The sequence below is a fragment of the Triticum dicoccoides genome, chromosome 7A (assembly GCF_002162155.2).
Source record: "Triticum dicoccoides isolate Atlit2015 ecotype Zavitan chromosome 7A, WEW_v2.0, whole genome shotgun sequence".
Lineage (NCBI taxonomy): Eukaryota > Viridiplantae > Streptophyta > Magnoliopsida > Poales > Poaceae > Triticum > Triticum dicoccoides.
The window spans coordinates 68,195,405-68,222,582 of record NC_041392.1 but is presented as its reverse complement, the minus strand read 5'-3'; positions in this window follow the sequence as shown (position 1 = coordinate 68,222,582).

Here is a 27,178-nt window from a genome sequence, read left to right as displayed (position 1 = left end):
TTATTTATTTTATTTTGTGATTAACTTTACTATAAAAATAGTTTTTTCCTGTTTTTTTGATTTGTTTTTTGCATTATTTATTTTCTTTTGTTTTTTGCTTTAATTTTTAATTCTGTTTGCTTTTAGGTTAGCAAAATTATAAACTTTCTGTTAGTGCCATTAGCTTTAGAAAAATTATAAACTTTCTGTTAGTGCCATTAGTTTTCAAATTTGAATTCTTTGAAAATTGTTTGAATCACAAGTTTGTGATTAACTTACTAAAAAATGAGAATAGATGCGCTTATAGAGAAAATTCAACCTAAATTCCTAGTAAATTTCTATGAATTTCAGAGAAATTCACTATGAATTTAGGTTAAACTTTTCTCTATTAGGGCATCTATTTTCACTTCGAGAGGAGCTCAACAAGGCAGAGAGGGAAGGGCTTATAAACCGGTGTGAGCCCCCTTCGGTTGGCGAGGTGGGACTAAGCTCTGCCCGCAACGAGGACCAACCCTTTAGTCCCGGTTTGTGGCACAAACCGGGACTAATGGTCATGGGCCAGGGGGGAACCATAAGACATGAAAGCATTTCAAATGAACTCTGAAAAAGTTGAAAGTTGGGATGGTATCATAATTTCACCCACATAGCATGTGCATGTACAAAACGGACAATGGTAGCATGTTCGTGTGTTACAAAGTTGGCATGGTATCATCACTATAGTTGCGAGCGAAAGTCTTCACTTTTTCTTCGCTTGTGTCATTTCCTTATTGCGCCGTAACCATGGATAATCTTCATTGTTTATCAGGATGCTTGGGCCAGCCTTGACATTGAAGGGAGGAATTTCATGAAACTTTTCATAATCTTCAGACATGTCTATCTTGCCGTGCACTCCCAGGATGTCCCTTTTTCCTAAAAGAACTATGTGGCGCTTTGGCTCATCATATGATGTATTCGCTTCCTTATCTTTTCTTTTTCTCGGTTTGGTAGACATGTCCTTCACATAGATAACCTGTGCCACATCATTAGCTAGGATGAATGGTTCGTCAGTGTACCCAAGATTTTTCAGATCCAATGTTGTCATTCCGTACTGTGGGTCTACCTGTACCCCGCCGCCTAACAGATTGACCCATTTGCACTTAAACAAAGGGGCCTTAAAATCAGGTCCATAGTCAAGTTCCCATATGTCCACTATGTAATCATAATATGTGTCCTTTCTGCTCTCAGTTGCTGCATCAAAGCGGACACTGCTGTTTTGGTTGGTGCTCTTTTGATCTTGGGCGATCGTGTAAAATGTATTCCCATTTATCTCGTATCCTTTGTAAGTCAATACAGTCAAAGAAGGTCCCCTGGACAACAAGTACAACTCATCACAAACAGTGTTGTCACCTCTGAGACGTGTTTCCAACCAACTGCTGAAAGTCCTGATGTGTTCACATGTAATCCAGTCGTCGCACTGCTCCGGGTGTTTGGAGCGCAGACTGTTCTTGTGTTCATCGACATACGGGGTCACCAAGGTAGAGTTCTGTAGAACTGTGTAGTTTGCTTGAGACCAAGAATATCCGTCCCTGCATATTATTGAGTCTCTTCCAAGAGTGCCTTTTCCAGTCAGTCTCCCCTCATACCGCGATTTAGGGAGACCTATCTTCTTAAGGCCAGGAATGAAGTCAACACAAAACCCGATAACATCCTCTGTTTGATGGCCCATGGAGATCATTCCTTCTGGCCTAGCGCGGTTACGGACATATTTCTTTAGGACTCCCATGAACCTCTCAAAGGGGAACATATTGTGTAGAAATACGGGCCCCAGGATGACAATCTCGTCGACTAGATGAACTAGGACGTGCGTCATGATATTGAAGAAGGATGGTGGGAACACCAGCTCGAAACTGACAAGACATTGCGCCACATCACTCCTTAGCCTTGGTACGATTTCTGGATCGATCACCTTTTGAGAGATTGCATTGAGGAATGCACATAGCTTCACAATGGCTAATCAGACGTTTTCCGGTAGAAGCCCCCTCAATGCAACCGGAAGCGGTTGCGTCATAATCACGTGGCAGTCATGAGACTTTAGGTTCTGAAACTTTTTCTCTGGCATATTTATTATTCCCTTTATATTAGACGAGAAGCCAGTTGTGACCTTCATACTGAGCAGGCATTCAAAGAAGATTTCTTTCTCTTCTTTCGTAAGAGCATAGCTGGCAGGACCTTTATATTGCTTCAGAGGCATGCCGTCTTTTTCGTGCAAACGTTGCAGGTCCTCCCGTGCCTCAGGTGTATCTTTTGTCTTCCCATACACGCCCAAGAAGCCTAGCAGGTTCACAGAAAGGTTCTTCCTCATGTGCATCACGTTGATTGAGGAGCGGACCTCTAGGTCTTTCCAGTAGGGTAGGTCCCAAAATATAGATTTCTTCTTCCACATGGGTGCGTGTCCCTTAGCGTCATTCGGAACAGCTAGTCCACCTGGACCCTTTCCAAAGATTACGTAGTGTAAATCATTGACCATAGCAAGCACGTGATCACCGGTGCGCATGGCGGGCTTCTTCCGGTGATCTGCCTCGCCTTTGAAATGCTTGCCTTTCTTTCGACATTGATCGTTGGTCGGAAGAAATCGATGATGGCCCAGGTACACATTCTTCCTGCATTTGTCCAGGTATATACTTTCAGTGTCATCTAAACAGTGCGTGCATGCGTGGTATCCTTTGTTTGTCTGTCCTGAAAGGTTACTGAGAGCGGGCCAATCGTTGATGGTCACGAACAGCAACGCCTTAAGGTTAAATTCCTCCTGTCTTTGCTCATCCCACGTACGTACACTGTTTCCATTCCACAGCTATAAAAGTTCTTCAACTAATGGCCTTAGGTACACAGCAATTTCGTTGCCGGGTTGCTTAGGGCCTTGGATGAGAACTGGCATCATAATGAACTTCCGCTTCATGCACATCCAAGGAGGAAGGTTATACATACATAGAGTCACGGGCCAGGTGCTATGATTGCTGCTCTGCTCCCCGAAAGGATTAATGCCATCCGCGCTTAAAGCAAACCATACATTCCTTGGGTCCTTTGCAAACTCATCCCAGTACTTTCTCTCGATTTTTCTCCACTATGACCCGTTAGCGGGTGCTCTCAACTTCCCATCTTTCTTTCGGTTCTCACTGTGCCATCGCATCAACTTGGCATGCTCTTCGTTTCTGAACAGACGTTTCAACCGTGGTATTATAGGAGCATACCACATCACCTTCGCAGGAACCCTCTTCCTGAGGGGCTCGCCGTCAACATCACCAGGGTCATCTTGTCTGATCTTATACCACAATGCACCGCATACCGGGCATGCGTTCAGATCCTTGTATGCACCGCGGTAGAGGATGCAGTCATTAGGGCATGCATGTATCTTCTCCACCTCCAATCCTAGAGGGCATACGACCTTCTTTGCTGCATATGTACTGTCGGACAATTCGTTATCCTTTGGAAGCTTCTTCTTCAATATTTTCAGTAGCTTCTCAAATCCTTTGTCAGCCACATCATTCTCTGCCTTCCACTGCAGCAATTCTAGTATGGTACCGAGCTTTGTGTTGCCATCTTCGCAATTGGGGTATAACCCTTTTTTGTGATCCTCTAACATGCGATCGAACTTCAGCTTCTCCTTTTGACTTTCGCATTGCATCCTTGCATCGACAATGACCCGGCGGAGATCATCATCATCGGGCACATCGTCTGGTTCCTGTTGATCTTCAGCAGCTTCACCCGTGGCAGCATCATTGGGCACATCGTCTGGTTCCTCTTGATCTTCACCAGCTCCCCCCATTGCAGCATCACCGTATTCAGGGGGCACATAGTTGTCATCGTACTCTTCTTCTTCGCCGTCTTCCATCATAACCCCTATTTCTCCGTGCCTCATCCAAACATTATAGTGTGGCATGAAACCCTTGTAAAGTAGGTGGGAGTGAAGGATTTTCCGGTTAGAGTAAGACCTCGTATTCCCACATTGAGTGCATGGACAACACATAAAACCATTCTGCTTGTTTACCTCAGCTACATCGAGAAACTCATGCATGCCCTTAATGTACTCGCGGATGTGTCTGTCATCGTACATCCATTGCCGGTTCATCTGCGTGCATTATATATAATTAAGTGTCCAAATTAATAGAAGTTCATCATCACATTAAAACCAAAGTGCATACATAGTTCTCATCTAACAACATATAGCTCTCCAGAGCATCTAATTAATTAAACCATACATTGAAACTATGTAAAACATTTCAATGCGAAAACAAATGCGATCATAATCGCAACCAAGGTAACAATTGATCCAACGGCATAATGATACCAAGCCTCGGTATGAATGGCATATTTTCTAATCTTTCTAATCTTCAAGCGCATTGCATCCATCTTGATCTGGTGATCATCGACGACATCCGCAACATGCAACTCCAATATCATCTTCTCCTCCTCAATTTTTTTATTTTCTCCTTCAACAAATTGTTTTCTTCTTCAACTAAATTTAACCTCTCGACAATAGGGTCAGTTGGCATTTCCGATTCACATACATCCTACATAAATAAAATCTGTGTCACGTTGGTCGGCATAATTTTCATAAACAATAAATGAACCAATAGTTATAAAGATAATATATATACCACATCCGAATCATAGACAGGACGAGGGCCGACGGGGGCGGATACCAAAACCATCGCATTATATAAGATGCAATAATAAAAGTAAGAAAATAATACAAGTATCTATGTAAACATACAAGTAAGAATATTTTTCCTTTCAGAAAGAAGATAAGAACAAGAGGCTCAGCACGGTGGTGCCAGCGATGAGCTCGGCGCGGGTGATCGACGGCGGTGAAGACGGGGACGGGGCGTGACAGACCGCTAAACCTAGACAAATATTATGGAAAATGGAGCTTGGAGGTCGAGCTTGGAGAGGAGAAAGCTTAAGTAGTGTGGCTCGAGCATTCCATCGAACACCTTGTGTGCATAGGAGGTGAGCTAGAGCACCACCAAGCCCTCTCCCCTTGGCCAGATAAAAACAGAGCACTGGGGTGCTCTGCTCGCGAGTGAGGGGTATATATAGGCACCTCATTGGTCCCGGTTGGTGACATGAGCCGCGACTAAAGGGGAGCTGTCGGTGTCAAAACCGGCGGATCTCGGATAGGGGGTCCCGAACTGTGCGTCTAGGATCGATGGGTAACAGGAGACAGGGGACACTTTGTTTTACCCAGGTTCGGGCCCTCTCGATGGAGGTAATACCCTACTCCTGCTTGATTAATATTGATGATATGGGTAGTACAAGAGTAGATCTACCACGAGATCAAGGAGGCTAAACCCTAGAAGCTAGCCTATGGTATGATTGTTGTGTATATTGTATGTTGTATATCCTCTATCGACTAGCCTGGCCTCGGTGTATATAATGCACCAGAGGCCTAGGATAACAAGAGTCCTAGCCGAATACGCCGGTGGGGAGAAGTCCTTGTCTTGACCGCCAAGTCTTGTGGAATCTTCCTTGTATGCGGTAGCCGTCCGAACTGGCCCATGAGTATACGGCCACGGGGGTCCTCGGCCCAATCTAATAGATCGGGAGATGACGTGGTGAGTACCCCCTAGTCCAGGACACCGTCAGTAGCCCCCTGAACCAGTCTTCAAGTTAGGGACGCTCCTCGATTCTTCCGAACTGTTCTTCATCTTCGGTTGCCGGTCTTGAAAATTGGTTCAACAAATCTTCTTTATCTTCGATCTTGAGGATCACCGAAACGCATTCGACGAGTTTACACATCGGGTATCCGAGGAGCCCCTTTAAGTTTCCAGCCTTTATCAATGCCTTGTTTATTTTTATGCCACACCTCGGGTTTGAAGTTGTTCCCGGGAGGCAGGGTCCTCTTGCGTCCGAGCTCCAATGCCGGACTGCATTCGGGGTATCTTTTGCAGCCGAGCACCAACGCCGGACCGCTTCCCAGCTCTAGCGCCGGAATGTATCCGAGCTCCAACGCCGGACTATGTATCCGAGCTCCAACGCCGGACTATATATCCGAGCTCCAACGCCGGACTGTGTCCAGGCTCCAATGCCGGACTATATCCGAGGTGTCATATCACCTTGGTTCAAAAAAGTTGAAGGAGTTTAGCCGAGCTTAATGCCGGAAATGCCCTCTATGGAGCCAGCCACTAGCGCCCGAGCTTTATGCCGGACTGCTTCCGAGGTGGTGCACCACCCCGACTATGGGCCGATTTTTTGTCAATATTTTTTATTGGTGCAATTTATTCTCTGCCGAGATATATAGCCAGTAGCCCTCAAGGTGTGTATCGGTCTAAAACCCGAGATGCACATGAAGGATGACATAAGACTGCTGATCCCAGTAGCCACTAAGACTCAGGTTGATTTGCAAAATCAGCCTGAGGATCAAGTCCTAGCTCGGCAGAATACTTCGGGACACAAAAGCGGCGTGCTCAGCCCTCAAGACTCAGGTTGGGTGCGGCCGACCAACCTGAGGATCAAAATCTCCTCGGAAACTATATTGCACATAAAATTTTCTGCATTGGACAAGCAATGCAGTAGCCCCTGAGACACTGGTCGGGTGGCAACACCAGATCAGGGGATCGATGTGCCCCTTTAATATTTGTAAATAATAAGCCCGAAGCCCAGTAGCCCCCGAGCCTTAATGCGGGCACGGGTGGCCGAATTAAGGATCAATATCCATAGTAAAATCACAAATTATGTGTAATGACTCTATGTATCCAAGTACTTTAAGTCATATAAAATAATGCTTGGATCCGCATTGTACAAAACTTTGTTGATCGACCATCGGCTTCCACCTCCTTGGCCAGTAGCCGAGGAGCGTTTGTCCTACTTTATAAAGCCTTTATGAGGGAAAAGATTTACGACAAACAAGGCAATCTGGCCACACGGTTTTATAAACAAAGGTACGCAGAGAGATATGTTATATTACTGTTTAACAGAAGAAATGTATTCCAAAGAAAATAGTCCCACTATCGGTTCCTTTCTTTGGGTTGTCATGCTAAGCATGATCATGAAACCTCAGCTCGAATGTAAGAGCAAAATATCGAGGATTTAGTTTGGGGGGCCAGTTAATAGCCCCTGGTAGTGTTCGGCGATAGTCGAGGTCAAGCCGTAAACACTTCGGCCAATGTTATGAATGGCCCGTCATAGTCATCGGATCGCTGACCAGTTTACGCTTATTGTGACAGTCAGTTTTCGGCTTTCTCCACTAAGGTTCTTAACCATGTGAGCTAGAAGCACAACCGCAGTGGTTCTCCTTTTGCACGCCTAGCCGAAGAAAACGGAATGTAGGAAGCAAGTGCAGGAGCCGGGCAACCCAACTATTGACCGAAGACACAATTCGAAACCGATGCATATATAGCAATATCTGAGAATGTTTTTGCCGAATCCCTAAAGGTGTCCGCCATTGCACTGCGAGACTAATGCTGGAAAAGCACAAATAGTTTAAAAGTGCCAAAAAGCTTGGAAAACCAAGAAACGTCAGTAAAAACATGACGTACGAACAAGATCAAGCGTTCGGTGCCAATCCGAAAATTGGTCTTAGAAAAAAAGGAAGTGCTTCTGTTGTCCTTTAACATGACACATCCTATCTCAAGACTTCGAGTGGGTCAGCCTACGGCTTCAACCTCCTATCCCGAGGGCGGAGTACTTCTCATTAGGCTAGTTTAGCAAACTAAACTCTAGCGGCTTTGAGAGAGAAATTAGGCTCCCCGGCTAGTGACCGCACACTCGCGTCGAAAAAAGGAGTGATAGATAATAATAATAGCACTTTGCAACGACTGAGAAGAAGAACACTTATTATAAAATGGCTCAAATAAACTTAAGAGCCCCCAAGTGACTTGGGTAGAAGAATGATTGCATGTACCGAAGTACTTATATCATATCTATGTTCAACCGAACTTTAAATGCGTCTTAGCCGACCGTCGGCTTCTCCCTCTTCGGTTAAGGACCGAAAAGTGTTATGTACTCCATCGGTCGAGAATATCGATGGTGTTTCCAATAACCAGGCAATCAGGCCATAAGGATGTAACAGACAAAGCGCGCTCAGGGAACTTATGCTATATTACTGCGAAGAGTAAGAAGCATCTTAGAAGAAAATAGTACCCCCACCGATACCTTTCTTCGGTGCTCATTGTTATTATGAGACTTGTGCAATAGATTTTTTGTACTCATGAGTTCCGCTGTGTGCCGACCATCATTGAATAACTATAAGAGCGCTAGCTTTAGGATTCACCCAGTCTGAGGTCCGGCTCGGGTGACCCGATCGTGACAATCGCAGAGGTGCTCCCTTTACTCCCTAGCCGAACAATCGGGAACGTAGGGGTAAACACAGGAGCAAGGCAACCCAGCTTGCAAATCGCTTAAGCCAATGTGGTGCATATTGTGGCGTAATACACGAACAAGGAACGAAGCCGTACAAGTATAATCATATGCAACAGGAAAAGCTTCATAAAGGAAGCCCCCAAGTAAACGGGGTATTTGAATTTATGTGTCACAAACAAAGTTTGGACAAGGAAATTTTTTAGAAGCAACTTTTTTCTAAAAAAGTATAATGCTTGGTTGAACCAAACACAAGTTAGAAATTAAAGCTTTGAGCATGAAAGCGACTTAGCTAGTTAATGTGTTAGGTATTGATGACGCGGTCCGAGCTTGATGCGGGGCAAGGTTCCATCCCCGAAGCTGGTCCCGAGGTGGCGGAGTGGAGAGCTCGACACGCCGAAGTGGTGACATAACACGGTCAATGCAGACCGGCAGAGTGACGCCGAAGTCCCCGGATCATTTTCCTGTGCACAAAAATAGTGCAAACCGGAGATAATGGTAATAATGATAATTAAAAAAATGTTGCATAATAAATAATTTATGCAAAGTGAGGAATAGAAGAAATATGGCATGACGCCGAAGTCAATGTCAATGCAGGGCGTCGGCGTGATGTAGTAAAGGCATGGCAAAGCCTGAATTAACAGGTCGGTCCGAGCTCCGTACGGAAACTGATCGAACCACCAAGTGACCGTCGTTAATGTGGTCACCATTTGATAGACCTGTGTACATATCATGGACAAACCAGAGTAATAATTCCTTGGGAAAAATGAACCCAAACAAGAAAAAAATATTGGATTAATAGCACCTGGTTTATTTGTTGTAGCAATCCGAAGGAAGGTGATTCCCAAAATTGGGACTCGATCCGCACACCCATTGCCTGATGGGCGATAAAACGACGGCATGGCAATGCTGGCAAAGGTTGGCTCGTCGAGGCAAGGCCCTCGGCCCAGCTAACGTGACGGAGCTGGTCAGCTAGTAACGCCGAAGTGTCTGGAGTAGGTTGATGAAGAGAGGGCGAAGCCCCCGGTCCAGCCGAGATGTCGAAGTAGGTCAGTGTGATGGACACCAGCTTGAAGAAGCAATAGTGTGGTCCTGCCAATGCAGGTCGTGTCGTGGTCGATGCCGGCTTGATGAAGCGACCGTGCGGCGATGCCGGTATGCCCACACCGTGTAATCCGTGGGGCGGCGATGTTGGTGATGATCTATCCTTCACGATGCCGGACTCTTGTTCGGCTTGCCGAGATGATGATCCGAAGAAGATGTGCTCGGCTCAACAAAGTGACGACGTGTCTAGCGCAGGTTGGCAGCCGTGGAGCAATATTGCCGGACTGGTTTGACACCAGCATGATGTTGAAGATCATGTTCAAAACGTTTTAAAGTTAGTGGGATGTGTTCGGAAACAAAACACAATACCCCATACAAAACTTCCTTCAAAAGGGATGTCCGAAATCCTGTTCATAAAAAAGATGAACTCGAGTCGGATTCGTTTTCGCGCAGAAAACAAATCCGAAAAGTGATGCACTAATCGGAAGGTTCCCGGAGTTTGGACGGTCGGATCGAGCCGAAATTTTGAGAGGTGGTAGATATAGGAATTCCGCAGCCGATCAACGGTTGGATCTTCCAAAGGACGTCCGAGCTAGAAGCTGGACACCACGCCCTAAACTCATCCAAATTCCCGTCCAGATTTGACAGGGCTCCGGTATATCGTGGATTGCCAGAGATTCCTCCATCGGAATTCGACAAAATTTTCCAGGGTTGTTGTAGACTCAATTCCTCATAATTCCACCAAAGCGATCGTTAAAGCGATACTTGAGGAGGTGGTGGTGGCAGATATGAGTTTGCTGTCCAGAAAAACAGCACAGTCGCTTGAGGGCAATGTTGACGTTGAGCCCCCGAGCTCCATAGATGATTTCTCCGTGATCTTGATAGAGATCGAGTTGATGTTTGATGAAGGCCCTCGTCCGGACATGATGATCCGAACACGGGGCGCAATTCTTGGTCGAACCAAGGTGACCAGTCGAGCTGGTGATGAAGATGCCGAAGTCGCAGTTGATCTGCAGGCGAGCCATCGATCCTTTTGTCGATCACACAGCGGAACTCTCAATGAAAGCACCAATGTTGGTGTCAAAACCGGCGGATCTCGGGTAGAGGGTCCCGAACTGTGCGTCTAGGATCGATGCGTAACAGGAGACATGGGACACTTTGTTTTACCCAGGTTCGGGCCCTCTCGATGGAGGTAATACCCTACTCCTTCTTGATTAATATTGATAATATAGGTAGTACAAGAGTAGATCTACCACAAGATCAAGGAGGCTAAACCCTAGAAGCTAGCCTATGGTATGATTGTTGTGTATATTGTATGTTGTATTTCCTCTATCGACTAGCCTGGGCTCGGTTTATATAATGCACCAGAGGCCTAGGATAACAAGAGTCCTAGCCGAATACGCCGGTGGGGAGAAGTCCTTGTCTTGATCGCCAAGTCTTGTGGAATCTTCCTTGTATGCGGTAGCCGTCCGAACTGGCCCATGAGTATATGGCCACGGGGGTCCTCGGCCCAATCTAATAGATCAGGAGACGACGTGGTGAGTACCCCCTAGTCCAGGACACCGTCAGGAGCCTTTGGTCCCGGTTCAAGCCACCAACCGGGTCCAATGACGGTGGGCCAGGAGCGAGGCCCATTGGTCCCGGTTCATCCCACCAACCGGGACCAAAAGGTCCAGATGAACCGGGACCAATGGCCCACGTGGCCCGGCCGGCCCCCTGGGCTCACGAACCGGGACCAATGCCCACATTGGTCCCGGTTCTGGACTGAACCGGGAGTAATGGGCTGACCCGGCCTGGACCAAAGCCATGTTTTCTACTAGTGCAATGTCGTCGATCCGTTCTATAACCTGGATGGCTTCATCACTCACATCTCTGTTCAAGGTGCCAAAGTGGATCATTCTGATGATGATGCTGACACTGATGAAGCCCCAGCTCCTACTCCAAAGCCGCAGAAGTCAAAGCTGCCTAAAGCTTCAAAGCCTGCCTCAGCACCAAAAATCTCACGGTCGAAGCCACTGGCTACTGCACCTCCTGAAGACAGTGTGCAGTCTGAAGATCTGTCACGCATCTCCAAGCCCCCGAGAGTCAAGATGCCTCTGCCACATACCAGCCAAGAACTGACTGCTTCTGCTATTCTGCGCAACGATACCATTGATCTATCCAGTGATGAAGATCTTGCAGATGACGCTCTTGAGCAACTGATCAAGAGCAAAGAAGAAGCAGAAATCTTCAACAATTTCCTCTCTTTGACATGGCAATCATCCACGACTTCATCGATGAGTGGTTTGACACGCCCAACCTTAGCTTTGAAGATCTGCAACTTCCCATTGGCCTCAGTGTCGCTTTCCATGGCGCCATTGCTTCAGAGTTAGCTATAGCACAGCGCATCGTTGAACTGAAGCAGAAGATTGACTTTGAGAAAGCTCAGTTCGAGAAGCATATGGACAAGCTCAGTGTGCAAGAGGTCAAGAACTTCAAGATCATGTTGCACGAGCTCAAAGAAGCCTTTCTCAAGAAGCGTGAAGAAGCTCAAGGTTCTCATGAGCGCATGAAGAGCCCGACTGACAAGTGTGTGCAAGCCTACAATGAGGCTGAGAAGCGCAAGATTCTTGGGCGCCCTGGCATTGACCCCAGGATGGCTGCAAAGCAGAAGAAGAAGAAGTCCGCTATGGCCGAACCTGACGCACTAAGGCAGGAAGCACATCCCATTGTCTTCCCAACCAGCATGACTGGCTCGAAGCCAAAGGCCAGGTCTATCGCTTCAGACCTGAAGAAGACGAGGACAGCTGAGGCTGAAGCCAGAAAGAGGAAACATCCTGAAGCCTCTGCTGCTGCTCCCTCCAAAAAGAAGCGCAAGGCCAAGAAGGAACGGGCTGCTCCCACAGAGCCCTTAATTGTTGAACCTATCTCCATGGTTCGCCCTGCCGCTGAACATCAAGAGCGCCAACTGACTGTCCATGAGCCTGCTTTCACAGAGGCTCATGAAGTTGAAGACATACCAGCAGCTGATCCCACCGCTGCTGAAGACATTGGTCATCATGACCATGTTGAAGATGATGTAGTTCTTCCTCAGATCGAGCACCAACAGGTATCATCGCCTGTGCTTATGCATAGCAAACTCATCAGCATTTGTCGTCCTCTGACGCCAATTGCTCAGGATGCAACCTGGGCTGATCACCCACAACAACAACAAGTCACACCACCCCGGCAAGAAGAAAAAGAAGACCTTGAGGCCCAGGCAACTCCATCTCCAAAGGTGTCGCCTGCGTTACGCAGGCTTCGCAAAGGACCAAGGTCTCAAGTCTTCGAGTCTGAAGCTAAAACTGCTGAAGACATTCCGGCTGCATCAACCGATGACACCCAAGAAGAAGAACGTGTTCCTACTCCCCCAACTACTGAAGAAGCTGTTCTCGAGGAGAACGTGTTTGTGCCCGACCCTCCAGCTCATCAAGTGGAGGTAGAAAATCTTGAGGCTGCCACCACCAACACCAATGAAGCCACTGACGTTGTCATGGCTGAAGCAAATGTGGAGCCTGCACCAACCCAAGAACCAGAAGTCAGCGAAGCCAATGATACTACTGCTTCTGTTCCTGCGCTTGCTGCTGGTCCTCAGTTTGACTATCATATTGAGCATAGGCCTCAGGTACAGAAGCCAATGCCAAGGTTGCCCAGGTTTCCAGGTCCTGCAACAGCACTTGGATCCTTCAATGTCAACGGCTTCAAAGCAGACAACACCTTCTTCAATAGCTCCAAGCACCCCTACTCAAGGGAACAAATATCTTCTGATCGGTTCTGAAGCTATCCGCAGCGAAGCTATTACTCCTGCATTCTGTACAATCAAGGTCGCATCTTTCCACATATGCGTCTTGACACCGAAGCAATAGCTGGTCTGCCCTGTCTGGAAGAAGCTCTGGATTGCTTCAAAGAGGTTGGATTGTTGCCCTTCATCACCGACCAAGAGCACTAGAATGAAGAGTTGCTGCTCCAATTTTATGCCACACATCACATACGTGGTTACAACAAAGATCCAAAGACTTGGGTCCTGGAGTGGATGACAGGAAATGTTCATCATGAAGCCAAAGCCTTTGATATCATTGAGCTCACTGGTCTGCCCACTCCTGGAGATCTCTATGAACCTGGATGTCAACTTCACAGTGAAGCTATGGAAAGCATCTTTCAGAGGCCTGAACCGAACATGAGTCAGATGCTTAGTATGATGAAGTCTTTGCCACAAGATGATGCATATCCTAAGGAGTTCTTTGTTGAAGACCTTGAGTATCTGCCAAGGACTATCTATCACATTACAAGGCGAACTCTCTGGCCCATCAAAGGACATTCTCCACATGCAAAGCTGGAAGGTGTAATGAAGACTTTGGTCTTCTATATTCTTCATGGCAAATGCTTCAATGCACAAGACTTCTTCATCCACCAACTTGCTGCATCAGGATCTGATCTTTTTGGCTTGAAGTTCTACGCTCCATGGATAATGCGTCTGATTAAACTCCACTCAGATATCTCCTATCAGCCATCTGCTCGCAATCATTGGATCTTTCTGCCTGATGTGGACATGTCTGTGGAAGCTATTTATCCTAGGCCTGCCAAGGAACCTCTCAGTCTTAAGAATGCGGAGCATCAAAGTTTCACTCAGAACATTGAAGGAGTTGGAGCAGTCACTCGTGTTTATCCTCTAGCAGGTACTACACGTGCACCTCATCGTGCTCTTACTGAAGTCACTGAAAGCACTATTGCCCAATGACCCCAGAAGCGATCTCGTGTTCTCAATGACCGAGAGCTTCTGGTTGCTCTTCATCAGAAATAGGATAGGTATCATGACTGGCTGAAGCACCAAATGCAAAGCCTCTTGGTGGATGTCAACCGCATTCGCAATCTTGCCACCAAGAATGCCTTTGTAGCCCATGAAACTTGTCGGCATACATGGAAAGGGCTGACGCGTATGTGTCCTGAGGATGATCTTCAAGAGGATGGCTTCTCTGAACGTTTCAAGTTTGACTCCACACCTCCCAGAAGGGCTGTGCTGCGACGAACCCCATCTCTTGAAGACTCTGAGTTTTCTTCCTCTGCGGCAACTGTGAATGCCAGAGTGATCGAGGACGAAGATGATGCCACTTCACCGGCCCCTACTTCTGCATGCCTCGACACTGCCCCAAGTTCTTCTGCACCGCCGAACACCATCGATGACCTTGCTGCCTCACCTACTCTTCGTGGGAACGAGTAGATGCTCTATGTCTTCAAACCTTTTTGGTCCTCACTGACAAAAGGGGGAGAAGCTTATGAGTTTGATAGTCTTCAAGCGGGTCCATATGGGCGGTTACTTTATGTTTTGCCTAGTGTTTACAACTCTCGTTTTGATACATTTGGTTTTTTGAGTTGTAACACTTAAACTCGATGGTCGTCTGCTACTCATTTGCTATTTTGTGATGCGATGATAAATTCCGCATGTGCGACGATAAATTCCGCACTTAGATCATTTTGCAGACGTCCATTTACCATTATGCATGTTCATTATCTTCACATACCTTTCATGCATGATGAATTGTCATCATAAGTTGAAGAGGATCTCCACAAGTATAACCTGCCATGTGCATTTGCATTCCAAAAGCAAATTACTTATATGCACATCTTCAGGGGGAGCCCTTGCAACTTATGAAGACAATTCCTTATCCTTTACAATTTCACATATTATATTCCCCGTTCAAAACTTCAACTAGTTTGTCATCAATCACCAAAAAGGGGGAGATTGTAAGTGCATCTAGTGCCACCCCTAGTTGGTTTTGGAGTATTGACGACAAACCTAGTTGAGGGACTAATGTGTTTGTGAGAATTGCAGGATAACACAGGTAGAAGTCCCTCATTGATTCGGTTTTCCTACCAGAGATGACCCCTAAAAATGTATGAAGACATTGAAGTCAAAGGTGGTATGTGAAGACATTCACATTGAAGACTATGACAAGAGAAGACATCGCATGAAGACTATGGAGCACGAAGACTTAGATCTTTCGTAGTTCTTTTTTCTTCTTTGTTGAGTCATAGGAACCACCGTACTGTTAAGTGGGGTCCAAGAAAATCAGTCAGAATGACTGAAGTGATGCTTAACCAAAATCCTATGTCTTTGAGTGAAGACTATGAGAGCGAATCTTGTTGAGAGTTGGACAAGTCAGCTTTGCTTGTAGCCCAAGTAAAGTTAGCGTCTGTGTTTGAAATCTGACCGTTGGAACATGTGTCAGTTCCTTAGTGACCCAGGGTCATTTCGGACAAATCAGGTCGGGTTGCCTAGTGGCTATAAATAGCCCACCCCCTACAACCATAAACAGTTGGCTGCTCAGAGTTAAAGTACGGCTTTTGTCGTTTGAGAGCAACCCACCTCGAAGCCTTTGAGAGAGAATTCCTTGAGAGGATAAAGTGCTAACCACCCAGAGCCAAAGAGTGTTAGGCATCACTTAAGTCTTCTTGTCTGTGTGATCTGAAGACTTATTACACTTGAGGACTGTGAATCCTCCAGCTGGTTAGGCATCGCGTTCTGAGCATCCAAGTGTCATTGTGGATCGCCGGTGAACGAAGTCTGTGAAGGTTCGGAAGTCTACCTTGAAGACTTACCAGAGTGATTGGGCGAGGACTGGGTGTCCTTAGCTCAAGGGGAATAAGGTGAAGACGAGGTCTTCTGAGTTGAATCTCAGCCTCCTAACCAGACGTACAGTTGTCATAGCAACTGGAACTGGTCCAACAAATCATTGTCTTCAACGAGTCACTGGTTTCATCCTTCCCTTCCTTTTACTTATTGTTGGTCCTTGTGAAGTCATTGTACGATTGCATCACCATTTGGCTTCACTGAGTGATTACTTGTTCTGATTGGCTTTACAATATCTTCCTACCTGATCCTTACTGCCTAGCTGCTATTATTCATTGTGCTTTCACTTCATTGAATACGTGACTATGGTTTTCCTAGTGTAGTCTACCTTCCGCTGCATGGTAATAGATTTATTTCTATCGTTTGTTTTCGAAACTTCCATGGTTTGAAGACTTTCATAAAAATCTCCTATTCACCCCCCCCCTCTAGTCGATCACTAGCACTTTCAGTATGCTACGACGACAAGTGTTTTTTTCGTAATTAAGCATGACTTCAACTACTTCAATGTGTAATTTTCATCTTTTACAATTCGAGTAGCTTATCCCATGCCATGCAAGACGCTATGTCTTGGAGAGGATGGATTTTGAAGACCATGAAAATTATGAAACAAAGAAAATTCACCTAAGGACTTATGATGATGTGGATTTTGAAGTTAATCTGTATAATTCTGAGAGCGTAACCCATTTTGTTTGCAAAAATTGGGAAGCATTTTGCAAGATGTATGGTTTTCATGAGGGTATGCTTATTACCATGGATCTTGGTGATCCTGAAATCGACCAAGACAATATGTACATTTGGGTCCTTGTTGATACGCTTCCAGTTCTACCGCTATGTGAGTTTCTCAAACATAGTTATTAACTAATTTATATTGTTTATTTCAAAATAGTTGACAGCTTATTTTCATTCTTCAAAGAATGTGCGGAAGATGGTAGACAAAACCCACTACACCGATGGCTCCGAATAAACTTATCAGGAAAAAAATCATCTGGTCGGATTTTGTACTGATATTGAGAATTACAATATCTACAATCAAACTCTTCAACATTATGGTCAATACGTGCCACTAGTGCACGTGTTGAACTATGGTAACTACCATGGAGATACCCTGGTAAGATTTTTTACTATTATGACATCCATGCATCTTTTGCATACTTATAAAACTAGTACATCATTACTAACTACGAAGTTATTACTATGTTTTTCAACAGAGAATCCCAGAGGATTGTGTGCCTCATTTGATGTATCAGAATGGCAGCCTTCGTGTTTTGAACATACATTCAGGTCATCATACGAATCTCAACTATCCATACCGGATTTCTCAAAGAAGTGGAGACATGCTAATCAAAGGATGGAAAAAATGTATGGGCAGTCGTAAGGAGGTTCTTGGAAGCAAAAGGAAGCGAAGAGCAAGAATTGGAGACAGGATGATCTCCATTCTCCATAATGGAGAGTCAGGGTCTATATTGTTTTAGGCTATTTTACCTTAAAGAGGGTATTTAGGTCCTACCTAATACTGATGATCATGTGCTAAGAACAATTAAATAGGGTTGGTTCGATGACTATGAGGATGATGATCGTATGACTTGTTATTAATAACGAGTAGAAGTTGTATGATGATGATTAGTAGGTCTTGTTATTATATATAATGATGCATGATGCGAGCATGAAGAGTTATTATATATCAGCGGGTGAAATGAACATGGATTAGATTGAAGTGAAGGCATCATGCAAGTGGTGCATGTCAAAAGTAGTACAATCCAAACTTGATCAAGTTAGAATTAGTACTACTTTCGACATGCACCACATGTTGCCTTCACTTCAATCTAAGCCATGTTTAGGCATAGCAGTAGCGTTCGTAAACCATGCACGGAGATATAAGAGAGAGGACACTTCTCTCTGTTAGCTAGCTAACAACAACCTAAATTAACAACCAAAACCACTAAACCAGCCCCTTTCAAAAAAACCTCAGCTTCAGCCAGCTGCTGACGCATGGATGCATTTTGGTCCCAGTTGGTGTCACCAACCGGGACCAAATGCCCCCCTGCCTGGGCTAGCCACAATGGCCACGTGGAGGCCCATCTGTCCCAGTTCGTGTAAGAACCGGGACTAAAGGCCAAAGGCATTATTAACGACCTTTTAGTCCCGGTTCCAAAACCGGGACAGAAGGCCCTTACGAACCGGGACAAATGGCCCTTTTTCTACTAGTGATACCCATGGATACTTGAGGTGACATTGGAGTATCTAGGTGACATTAGGGTTTTGGTTGATTTGTGTCTTAAGGTGTTATTCTAGTAAGAACTCTAGGATAGATTGAACGAAAAGAATAGCTTCATGTTATTTTACTACAGACTCTTGAATAGATCGATCAGAAAGGATAACTTTGAGGTGGTTTCATACCCTACAATAATCTCTTCATTTGTTCTCTGCTATTAGTGACTTTGGAATGACCCTTTGTTGCATGTTGAGGGATAGTTATATCATCCAGTTATGTTATTATTGTTGAGAGAACTTGCACTAGTGAAAGTATGAACCCTAGGCCTTGTTTCAATGCATTGCAATACCATTTTCGCTCACTTTTATTAGTAGTTACCTTGCTGTTTTTATATTTTCAGATTACAAAAACCTATATCTACCATCCATATTGCACTTGTATCACCATCTCTTCGCCGAACTAGTGCACCTATACAATTTACCATTGTATTGGGTGTGTTGGGGACACAAGAGACTCTTTGTTATTTGGTTGCAGGGTTGTTTGAGAGAGACCATCTTCATCCTACGCCTCCCACGGATGGAAAAACCTTAGCTCATCCACTTGAGGTAAATTTTCTACTGTCCTACAAACCTCTGCACTTGGAGGCCCAACAACGTCTAAAGAAGAAGGTTGTGTAGTATACATCAAGCTCTTTTTAGGCGCCGTTGCCGGGGAGGTTAGCGCTTGAAGGTATATCTTTAGATCTTGCAATCGAATATTTTTGTTTCTTTTTTTATCACTTGTTTAGTCTATTAAAGAAAATTACAAAAAATGGAATTGAGGGTACCTCATATGCTTCATCTTTTTAATATCTTTCATGAAAATAAGGATTCTGATAATTGTGCCAAAATGATAGAAGAAGAATGCATTAAAATGTTTGGCACTAAATCTTTGAATGATGAGCATGATTGCAATGTTGTTAGTAAGAACTCTTTGAATATCCATAGTACTAATGATGATTGCACTAGTCATGATGAAAATGTCTCTTATAAGCATGTCAATTTGTGTGGAGTGCATAGGGTTTGCAAGTACACACCAAATAGGGAAGATAGATTTTGCAAGAGGCATAAGTATTTAGAAACTAAATGCTTGTAAGAAAGGCTAGATTTTTGTGCTAAAAATTTAAATTTTCTTAGCCATCCTTGTGAACTTTGCAATGAACGTGGTCATTTAAATATCCGATGCAAATTGTTTCATGAACGAATCGTGTCCAAAAATTGTGATGACTTGATTTCCCTTGCACATCATAATGAACTTAGTTTGCTTCTGGGTTATGACGAAATGAAACATATAACTAAGGATATTCCAGAATTTGCCCTTGACAAAGTTCTTGATTTTGATCTAGAGGAAATTTATATGTATTGTGCGGTGAATTGCATTGAACATCCTTATATTGCCAATTACATAAAGTCAAGAAAACAATTAGAAGATGAAGAGAATACTAATGTAAGGGAAGAGAGTTCCCAATATCCTCCTATTATTTCTTATGATGAATCAGGTAACAAGGAGGAGCCTTCTATTCAACCAATCTCATTAATAAGGAGCTCCAAAAAGAGGGTTAAACCCATACTTAATGTGAACAAGAAAAATAAATGACGGTGAAGTAAAGGTAAAAAGGTATCCCTCCCAAATGATGTTGCTCCTATTACTCATTGTGATGATGATAATTACTATACTATTGGTGCTATCCATACTATTAATTATGAGAGTGATTATGCTTATGATATGCAAAGGCCCGAGCTTGGGGATGCTATGTTTGATGAGAATGACATGTTTGAGAATGTATTTGCTGCAATTAATGTTTGTTCCAAGCTTGGGGATGCTATGTTTCATGAAGATGATATTTTTAATCTCCCATGTTTTGATATGCAAATTTATTATGATGATAAGATGCCTCCTATTTATGATGGTTATATTGATGAAAGTGGGTTTGGAAGAGTGTCAACTTTAGGAAGTAATGATCCCACTATTTTGGAGGGTGTTGAATCTTATTGTGACAATTATGAAAGTGGATTTGGAGACGTCATGACTTTATTTAGTAATGATTCCACTATCTTGGAAGAGGTTTCAATTGATTATGATGAGAACAAAGTTGCTACTTATGATGATTATTGTGATGACACTTATGCTATAAAAAGTAGTGATGATTATATTTATAAAACTTGTCCTGATTATGATTACCCTTTTTCTGAACATTACTCTTTTAATGTGGAAACAATTTATAGTATTCGAGTTTCTTATGATACTCCCACTATTCTGAATGAGAAGAATTTTGCTTATGTGGAGAATAGTAAAAAAATTATGCTTGTAGATCATGAAAAGAATGTTTTATGTGATGGCTATATTATTTAATTCATTCATTATGCTACTGAAATTTATTATGAGGGAGGAATATATGCTTGTAGGAATTGCAATAATATCAATCCTCTCTATGTGTTGAAAATCTTGAAGTTATCCTTGTTTTACCTTCCTATGCAAGTTGATTCTTGTTCTCACAAGTTGTTTGCTCACAAAATCCGTATGCATAGGAAGTGGTTAGGCTTAAATGTTCTAGTCATATTCTTCATGATGTTCTCTTTATGTTTCAATTCTTATCTTTTATGTGAGCATCATTGAAATCATCATGCCTAGCTAGGGGCGTTAAACGATAGCGCTTGTTGCGAGGCAACCCAATTTTATTTTTGTTCCTTTCTTTGTTCCTGTTTAGTATTAAATAAATCATTTATCCTGTGTTATGATTGTGTTTTTTATGTTTTAATTAGTGTTTGTGCCAAGTAAAGCCTTTAGGATCTTCTTGGGTGATTGTTATTCGATCTTGCTATAAAAACAGAAAGTATGTGCTCACGAGAATAATTTTCATTTTTACCAGAGAACGATAAAATATCAATTCCACCTGAAGTGGATTAATAAATGAATTGCCTAGGACTTCCTAATTTCTCAGGATTTTTGGAGTTACAGAAGTATTCGAAACCTACAGATTACTACAGACTGTTCTGTTTTTGAAAGATTATGTTTTCATTGTGTTGTTTGCTTATTTTGATGAATCTATCAGTAGTATCGGAGTGTATGAACCATAGAGAAGTTAAAATACATTAGGTATTAAACCAATATGAATTTAGAATGAGTTCACAACAGTACCAAAAGTGGTGATTTATTTTCTTATACTACGGAGCTTACAAGTTTTCTGTTAAGTTTTGTGTTGTGAAGTTTTCAAGTTTTGGGTAAAGATTTGATGGACAATGGAATAAGGAGTGGCAAGAGCCTAAGGTTGGGGATTCCCAAGGCACCCCAAGGTAATATTCAAGGACAACCAAGAGCCTAAGCTTGGGGATGCCCTGGATGGCATCCCCTCTTTCGTCTTCGTTCACCGGTAACATTACTTGGAGCTATGTTTTTATTCACCACATGATATGTGTTTTGCTTGGAGTTTCATTTTATTTTCTTTTGTTTTGCTTGATGTTTGAATAAATTACCAATATCTGAAATTCCTATATGTTAGAGAGTCTTCATATAGTTACATAATTATTCGACTATCATTGATCTTCACTTATATCTTTTGGAGTAGTTCGTCATTTGCTCTAGTGCTTCACTTATATCTTTTTAGAACACAGTGGTGGTTTTATTTTGAAGAAATAGATGAACTCTCATGATTCACTTATATTATTTTGAGAGTCTTTAGAACAGCATGGTAATTTGCTTTGGTGATGAAATTAGTCCTAATATGATGGGCATCCAACATGGGTATAATAAAAACTTTCATATAAAGTGTGTTGAATACTATGAGAAGTTTGATACTTGATGATTGTTTTCAGATATGAGGATGGTAATATTAGAGTCATGCTAGTGAGTAGTTGTGAATTTGGGAGATACTTGTGTTAAAGTTTGTGATTCCCGTAGCATGTGAAGGAAATATTCCCTAGAGGCAATAATAAAGTTATTATTTCTTTCCTTATATCATGATAAATGTTTATTATTCATGCTAGAATTGTATTAACCGGAAACATAATACATGTGTGAATACATAGACAAACATAATGTCACTAGTATGCATCTACTTGATTAGCTCGTTGATCAAAGATGGTTATGTTTCCTAACCATAGACATGAGTTTTCATTTGATTAACGGGATCACATCATTAGGAGAATGATGTGATTGACTTGACCCATTTCGTTAGCTTAGCACTTGATTGTGTAGTTTGTTGCTATTGCTTTCTTCATGACTTATACATCTTCCTATGACTATGAGATTATGCAACTCCCATTTACCGGAGGAACACTTTGTGTGATACCAAACGTCACAACGTAACTGGGTGATTATAAAGGTGCTCTACAGGTGTCTCCAAAGGTACTTGTTGGGTTGGCGTATTTCAAGATTAGGATTTGTCACTCTGATTGTCGAAGAGGTATCTCTGGGCCCTGTCGGTAATGCACATCACATAAGCCTTGCAAAGCATTGCAACTAATAAGTTAGTTGCGGGATGATGTATTACGGAACGAGTAAAGAGACTTGCCGGTAACGAGATTGAACTAGGTATTGAGATACCGATGATCAAATCTCGGGCAAGTAACATACCGATGACAAAGGGAACAACGTACGTTGTTATGCGGTCTGACCGATGAAAGATCTTCGTAGAATATGTAGGAACCAATATGAGCATCCAAGTTCCGCTATTGGTTATTGACCGGAGACGTGTCTCAGTCATGTCTACATTGTTCTCGAACCCGTAGGGTCCGCACGCTTAACGTTACGATGATAGTTTCACTATGAGTTTATATATTTTGATGTACCGAAGGTTGTTCGGAGTTCCGGATGTGATCCCGGACATAACGAGGAGTCTTGAAATAGTCCAGACATAAAGATTGATATATTGGACGACTATATTCAGACACAGGAATGGTTCCGGGAGTTATCGGATATAAAACGGAGTACCGGGGGTTACCGGAACCCCCCCCCCCCGGGGGGGTTAATGGGCCTCATGGGCCCAAAGTGGAGCAGAGGAGGGGCGGCCAGGGCAGGCTGCCTGCCCCCTCCCCCTCTAGTCCGAATTGGACAAGGAGGGAGGGGTGGCGCCCCCCTTTCCTTTCTCTCCTATCTCCCTTCCTTTCCCCTCTCCTAGTTGGACTAGGAAAGGAGGGAGTCCTACTCCCGGTAGGAGTAGGACTCCTCCCTGGCGCGCCTCCTCCTGGCCGGCCGCCCCTCCCCCTTGCTCCTTTATATATGGGGGCAGGGGTGCCTCTAGACACAACAATTGATACTTGAGATCTATTAGCCGTGTGAAGTGCCCTCCTCCACCATAATCCTCGACAATATTGTAGCGGTGCTTAGGCGAGGCCCTGCGACGGTAGAACATCGAGATCGTCACCATGCCATCGTGCTGACAGAACTCTTCCCTGACATTCTGCTGGATCAGAGTCCGGGGATCGTCATCGAGCTGAACGTGTGCTAGAACTCGGAGGTGTCGTAGTTTCGGTGCTTGATCGGTTGGGCCGTGAAGACGTACGACTACATCAACTGCATTGTGGTAACACTTCCGCTTCCGGTCTACAAGGGTACGTAGAAAACACTCTCCCCTCTCGTTGCTATGCATCACCATGATCTTGCGTGTGTGTAGGAATTTTTTTGAAATTACTACGTTCCCCAACAGTGGCATCCGAGCCTAGGTTTTATGCGTTAATGTTATGCACAAGTAGAACACAAGTGAGTTGTGGGTGATATAAGTCATACTGCTTACCATCATGTCATACTTTGGTTCGGCGGTATTGTTGGATGAAGCGGCCCGGACCGACATTACGTGTACGCTTACGCGAGACTGGTTCTACCGACGTGCTTTGCACACAAGTGGCTGGCGGGTGTCAGTTTCTCCAACTTTAGTTGAACCGAGTGTGGCTACGCCCGGTCCTTGCGAAGGTTAAAACAGCACCAACCTGACAAACTATCGTTGTGGTTTTGATGCGTAGGTAAGAATGGTTCTTGCTAAGCCCGTAGAAGCCACGTAAAACTTGCAACAACAAAGTAGAGGATGTCTAACTTGTTTTTGCAGGGCATGTTGTGATGTGATATGGTTAAGACATGATGCTAAATTTTATTGTATGAGATGATCATATTTTGTAACCGAGTTATCGGCAACTGGCAGGAGCCATATGGTTGTCGCTTTATTGTATGCAATGAAATCGCGCTGTAATGCTTTACTTTATCCCTAAGCGGTAGCGATAGTCATGGAAGCATAAGATTGGCGAGACGACAATGATGCTATGATGGTGATCAAGGTGTCGCGCCGGTGACGATGGTGATCATGACGGTGCTTCGAAGATGGAGATCACAAGCACAAGATGATGATGGCCATATCATATCACTTATATTGATTGCATGTGATGTTTATCTTTTATGCATCTTATCTTGCTTTGATTGACGGTAGCATTATAAGATGATCCCTCACTAAATTATCAAATTATAAGTGTTCTCCCTGAATATGCACCATTGCGAAAGTTCTTCGTGCCGAGACACCATGTGATGATCGGGTGTGATAGGCTCTACGTTCAAATACAACGGGTGCAAAATAGTTGCACACGCGGAATACTCAGGTTTAACTTGACGAGCCTAGCATATAACAGATATGGCCTCGGAACACGGAGACCGAAAGGTTGAGCGTGAATCATATAGTAGATATGATCAACATATTGATGTCCACCATTGATACTACTCCATCTCATGTGAGGATCGGACATGGTTTAGTTGATTTGGATCACGTGATCACTTAGAGGATTAGAGGGATATCTTTCTAAGTGGGAGTTCTTAAGTAATATGATTAATTGAACTTAAATTTATCATGGACTTAGTACCTGATAGTATCTTGCTTGTCTATGTTTGATTGTAGGTAGATGGCTCGTGCTGTTGTTTTGTTGAATTTTAACGCGTTCCTTGAGAAAACAAAGTTGAAAGATGATGGTAGCAATTACACGGACTGAGTCCGTAACTTGAGGATTATCCTCATTGCTACACAGAAGAATTATGTCCTAGAAGCACCGCTAAGTGCCAAGCCTGCTGCAGGAGCAACACCAGATGTCATGAACGTCTGGCAGAGCAAAGCTGATGACTACTCGATAGTTCAGTGTGCCATGCTTTACGGTTTAGAACCGGGTCTTCAACGATGTTTTGAACGTCATGGAGCATATGAGATGTTCCAGGAGTTGACGTTAATATTTCAAGCAAATGCCCGGATTGAGAGATATGAAGTCTCCAATAAGTTCTATAGCTGCAAGATGGAGGAGAATAGTTCTGTCAGTGAACATATACTCAAAATGTCTGGGTATCATAATCACTTGACTCAACTCGGGGTTAATCTTCCCATTGATAGTGTCATTGACAGAGTTCTTCAATCACTGCCACCAAGCTACAAAAGCTTCGTGATGAACTATAATATGCAAGGGATGAATAAGACTATTCCTGAGCTCTTCGCAATGCTAAAAGCCGTGGAGGTAGAAATCAAGAAGGAGCATCAAGTGTTGATGGTCAATAAGGCCACCAGTTTCAAGAAAAAGGGCAAAGGGAAGAAGAAAGGGAACTTCAAGAAGAACAGCAAACAAGTTGCTGCTCAGGAGAAGAAACCCAAGTCTGGACCTAAGCCTGAGACTGAGTGCTTCTACTGCAAGCAGACTGGTCACTGGAAGCGGAACTGCCCCAAGTATTTGGCGGATAAGAAGGATGGCAAGGTGAACAAAGGTATATGTGATATACATGTTATTGATGTGTACCTTACTAATGCTCGCAGTAGCTGAAGGAAATATGCCCTAGAGGCAATAATAAAGTTATTATTTATTTCCTTATAATCATGATAAATGTTTATTATTCATGCTAGAATTGTATTTACCGGAAACATAATACATGTGTGAATACATAGACAAACAAAGTGTCACTAGTATGCCTCTACTTGACTAGCTCGTTAATCAAAGATGGTTATGTTTCCTAACCATAGACAAAAGAGTTGTTATTTGAGTAACGAGGTCACATCATTAGTAGAATGATCTGATTGACATGACCCATTCCATTAGCTTAGCACCCGATCGTTTAGTATGTTGCTATTGCTTTCTTCATGACTTATACATGTTCCTATGACTATGAGATTATGCAACTCCCGTTTACCGGAGGAACACTTTGGGTACTACCAAACGTCACAACGTAACTGGGTGATTATAAAGGAGTACTACAGGTGTCTCCAATGGTCGATGTTGGGTTGGCGTATTTCGAGATTAGGATTTGTCACTCCGATTGTCGGAGAGGTATCTCTGGGCCCTCTCGGTAATACACATAACATAAGCCTTGCAAGCATTACAACTAATATGTTAGTTGTGAGATGATGTATTACGGAACGAGTAAAGAGACTTGCCGGTAACGAGATTGAACTAGGTATTGGATACCGACGATCGAATCTCGGGCAAGTAACATACCGATGACAAAGGGAACAACGTATGTTGTTATGCGGTCTGACCGATAAAGATCTTCGTAGAATATGTAGGAGCCAATATGGGCATCCAGGTCCCGCTATTGGTTATTGACCGGAGACGTGTCTCGGTCATGTCTACATTGTTCTCGAACCCGTAGGGTCCGCACGCTTAAGGTTACGATGACAGTTATATTATGAGTTTACATGTTTTGCTGTATCGAAGGAGTTTGGAGTCCCGGATGAGATCGGGGACATGACGAGGAGTCTCGAAATGGTCGAGACGTAAAGATTCATATATTGGATGATATGGTTAGGCCAAGGGGTCAAGCCCATGAGGCTTTAGGTCGGTGCAAAAGGAGTTTTGCGGAGGCCAGGGGGCCAAACGCCGGAGACCCTGGCGTCTGGCCCTGGGCCAGACGCCGAGGCCCATGGCGTCTGGGCCAGACGCCAAGGATTGTGGCGTTTGGTCCTGGAGTCCGAGTGG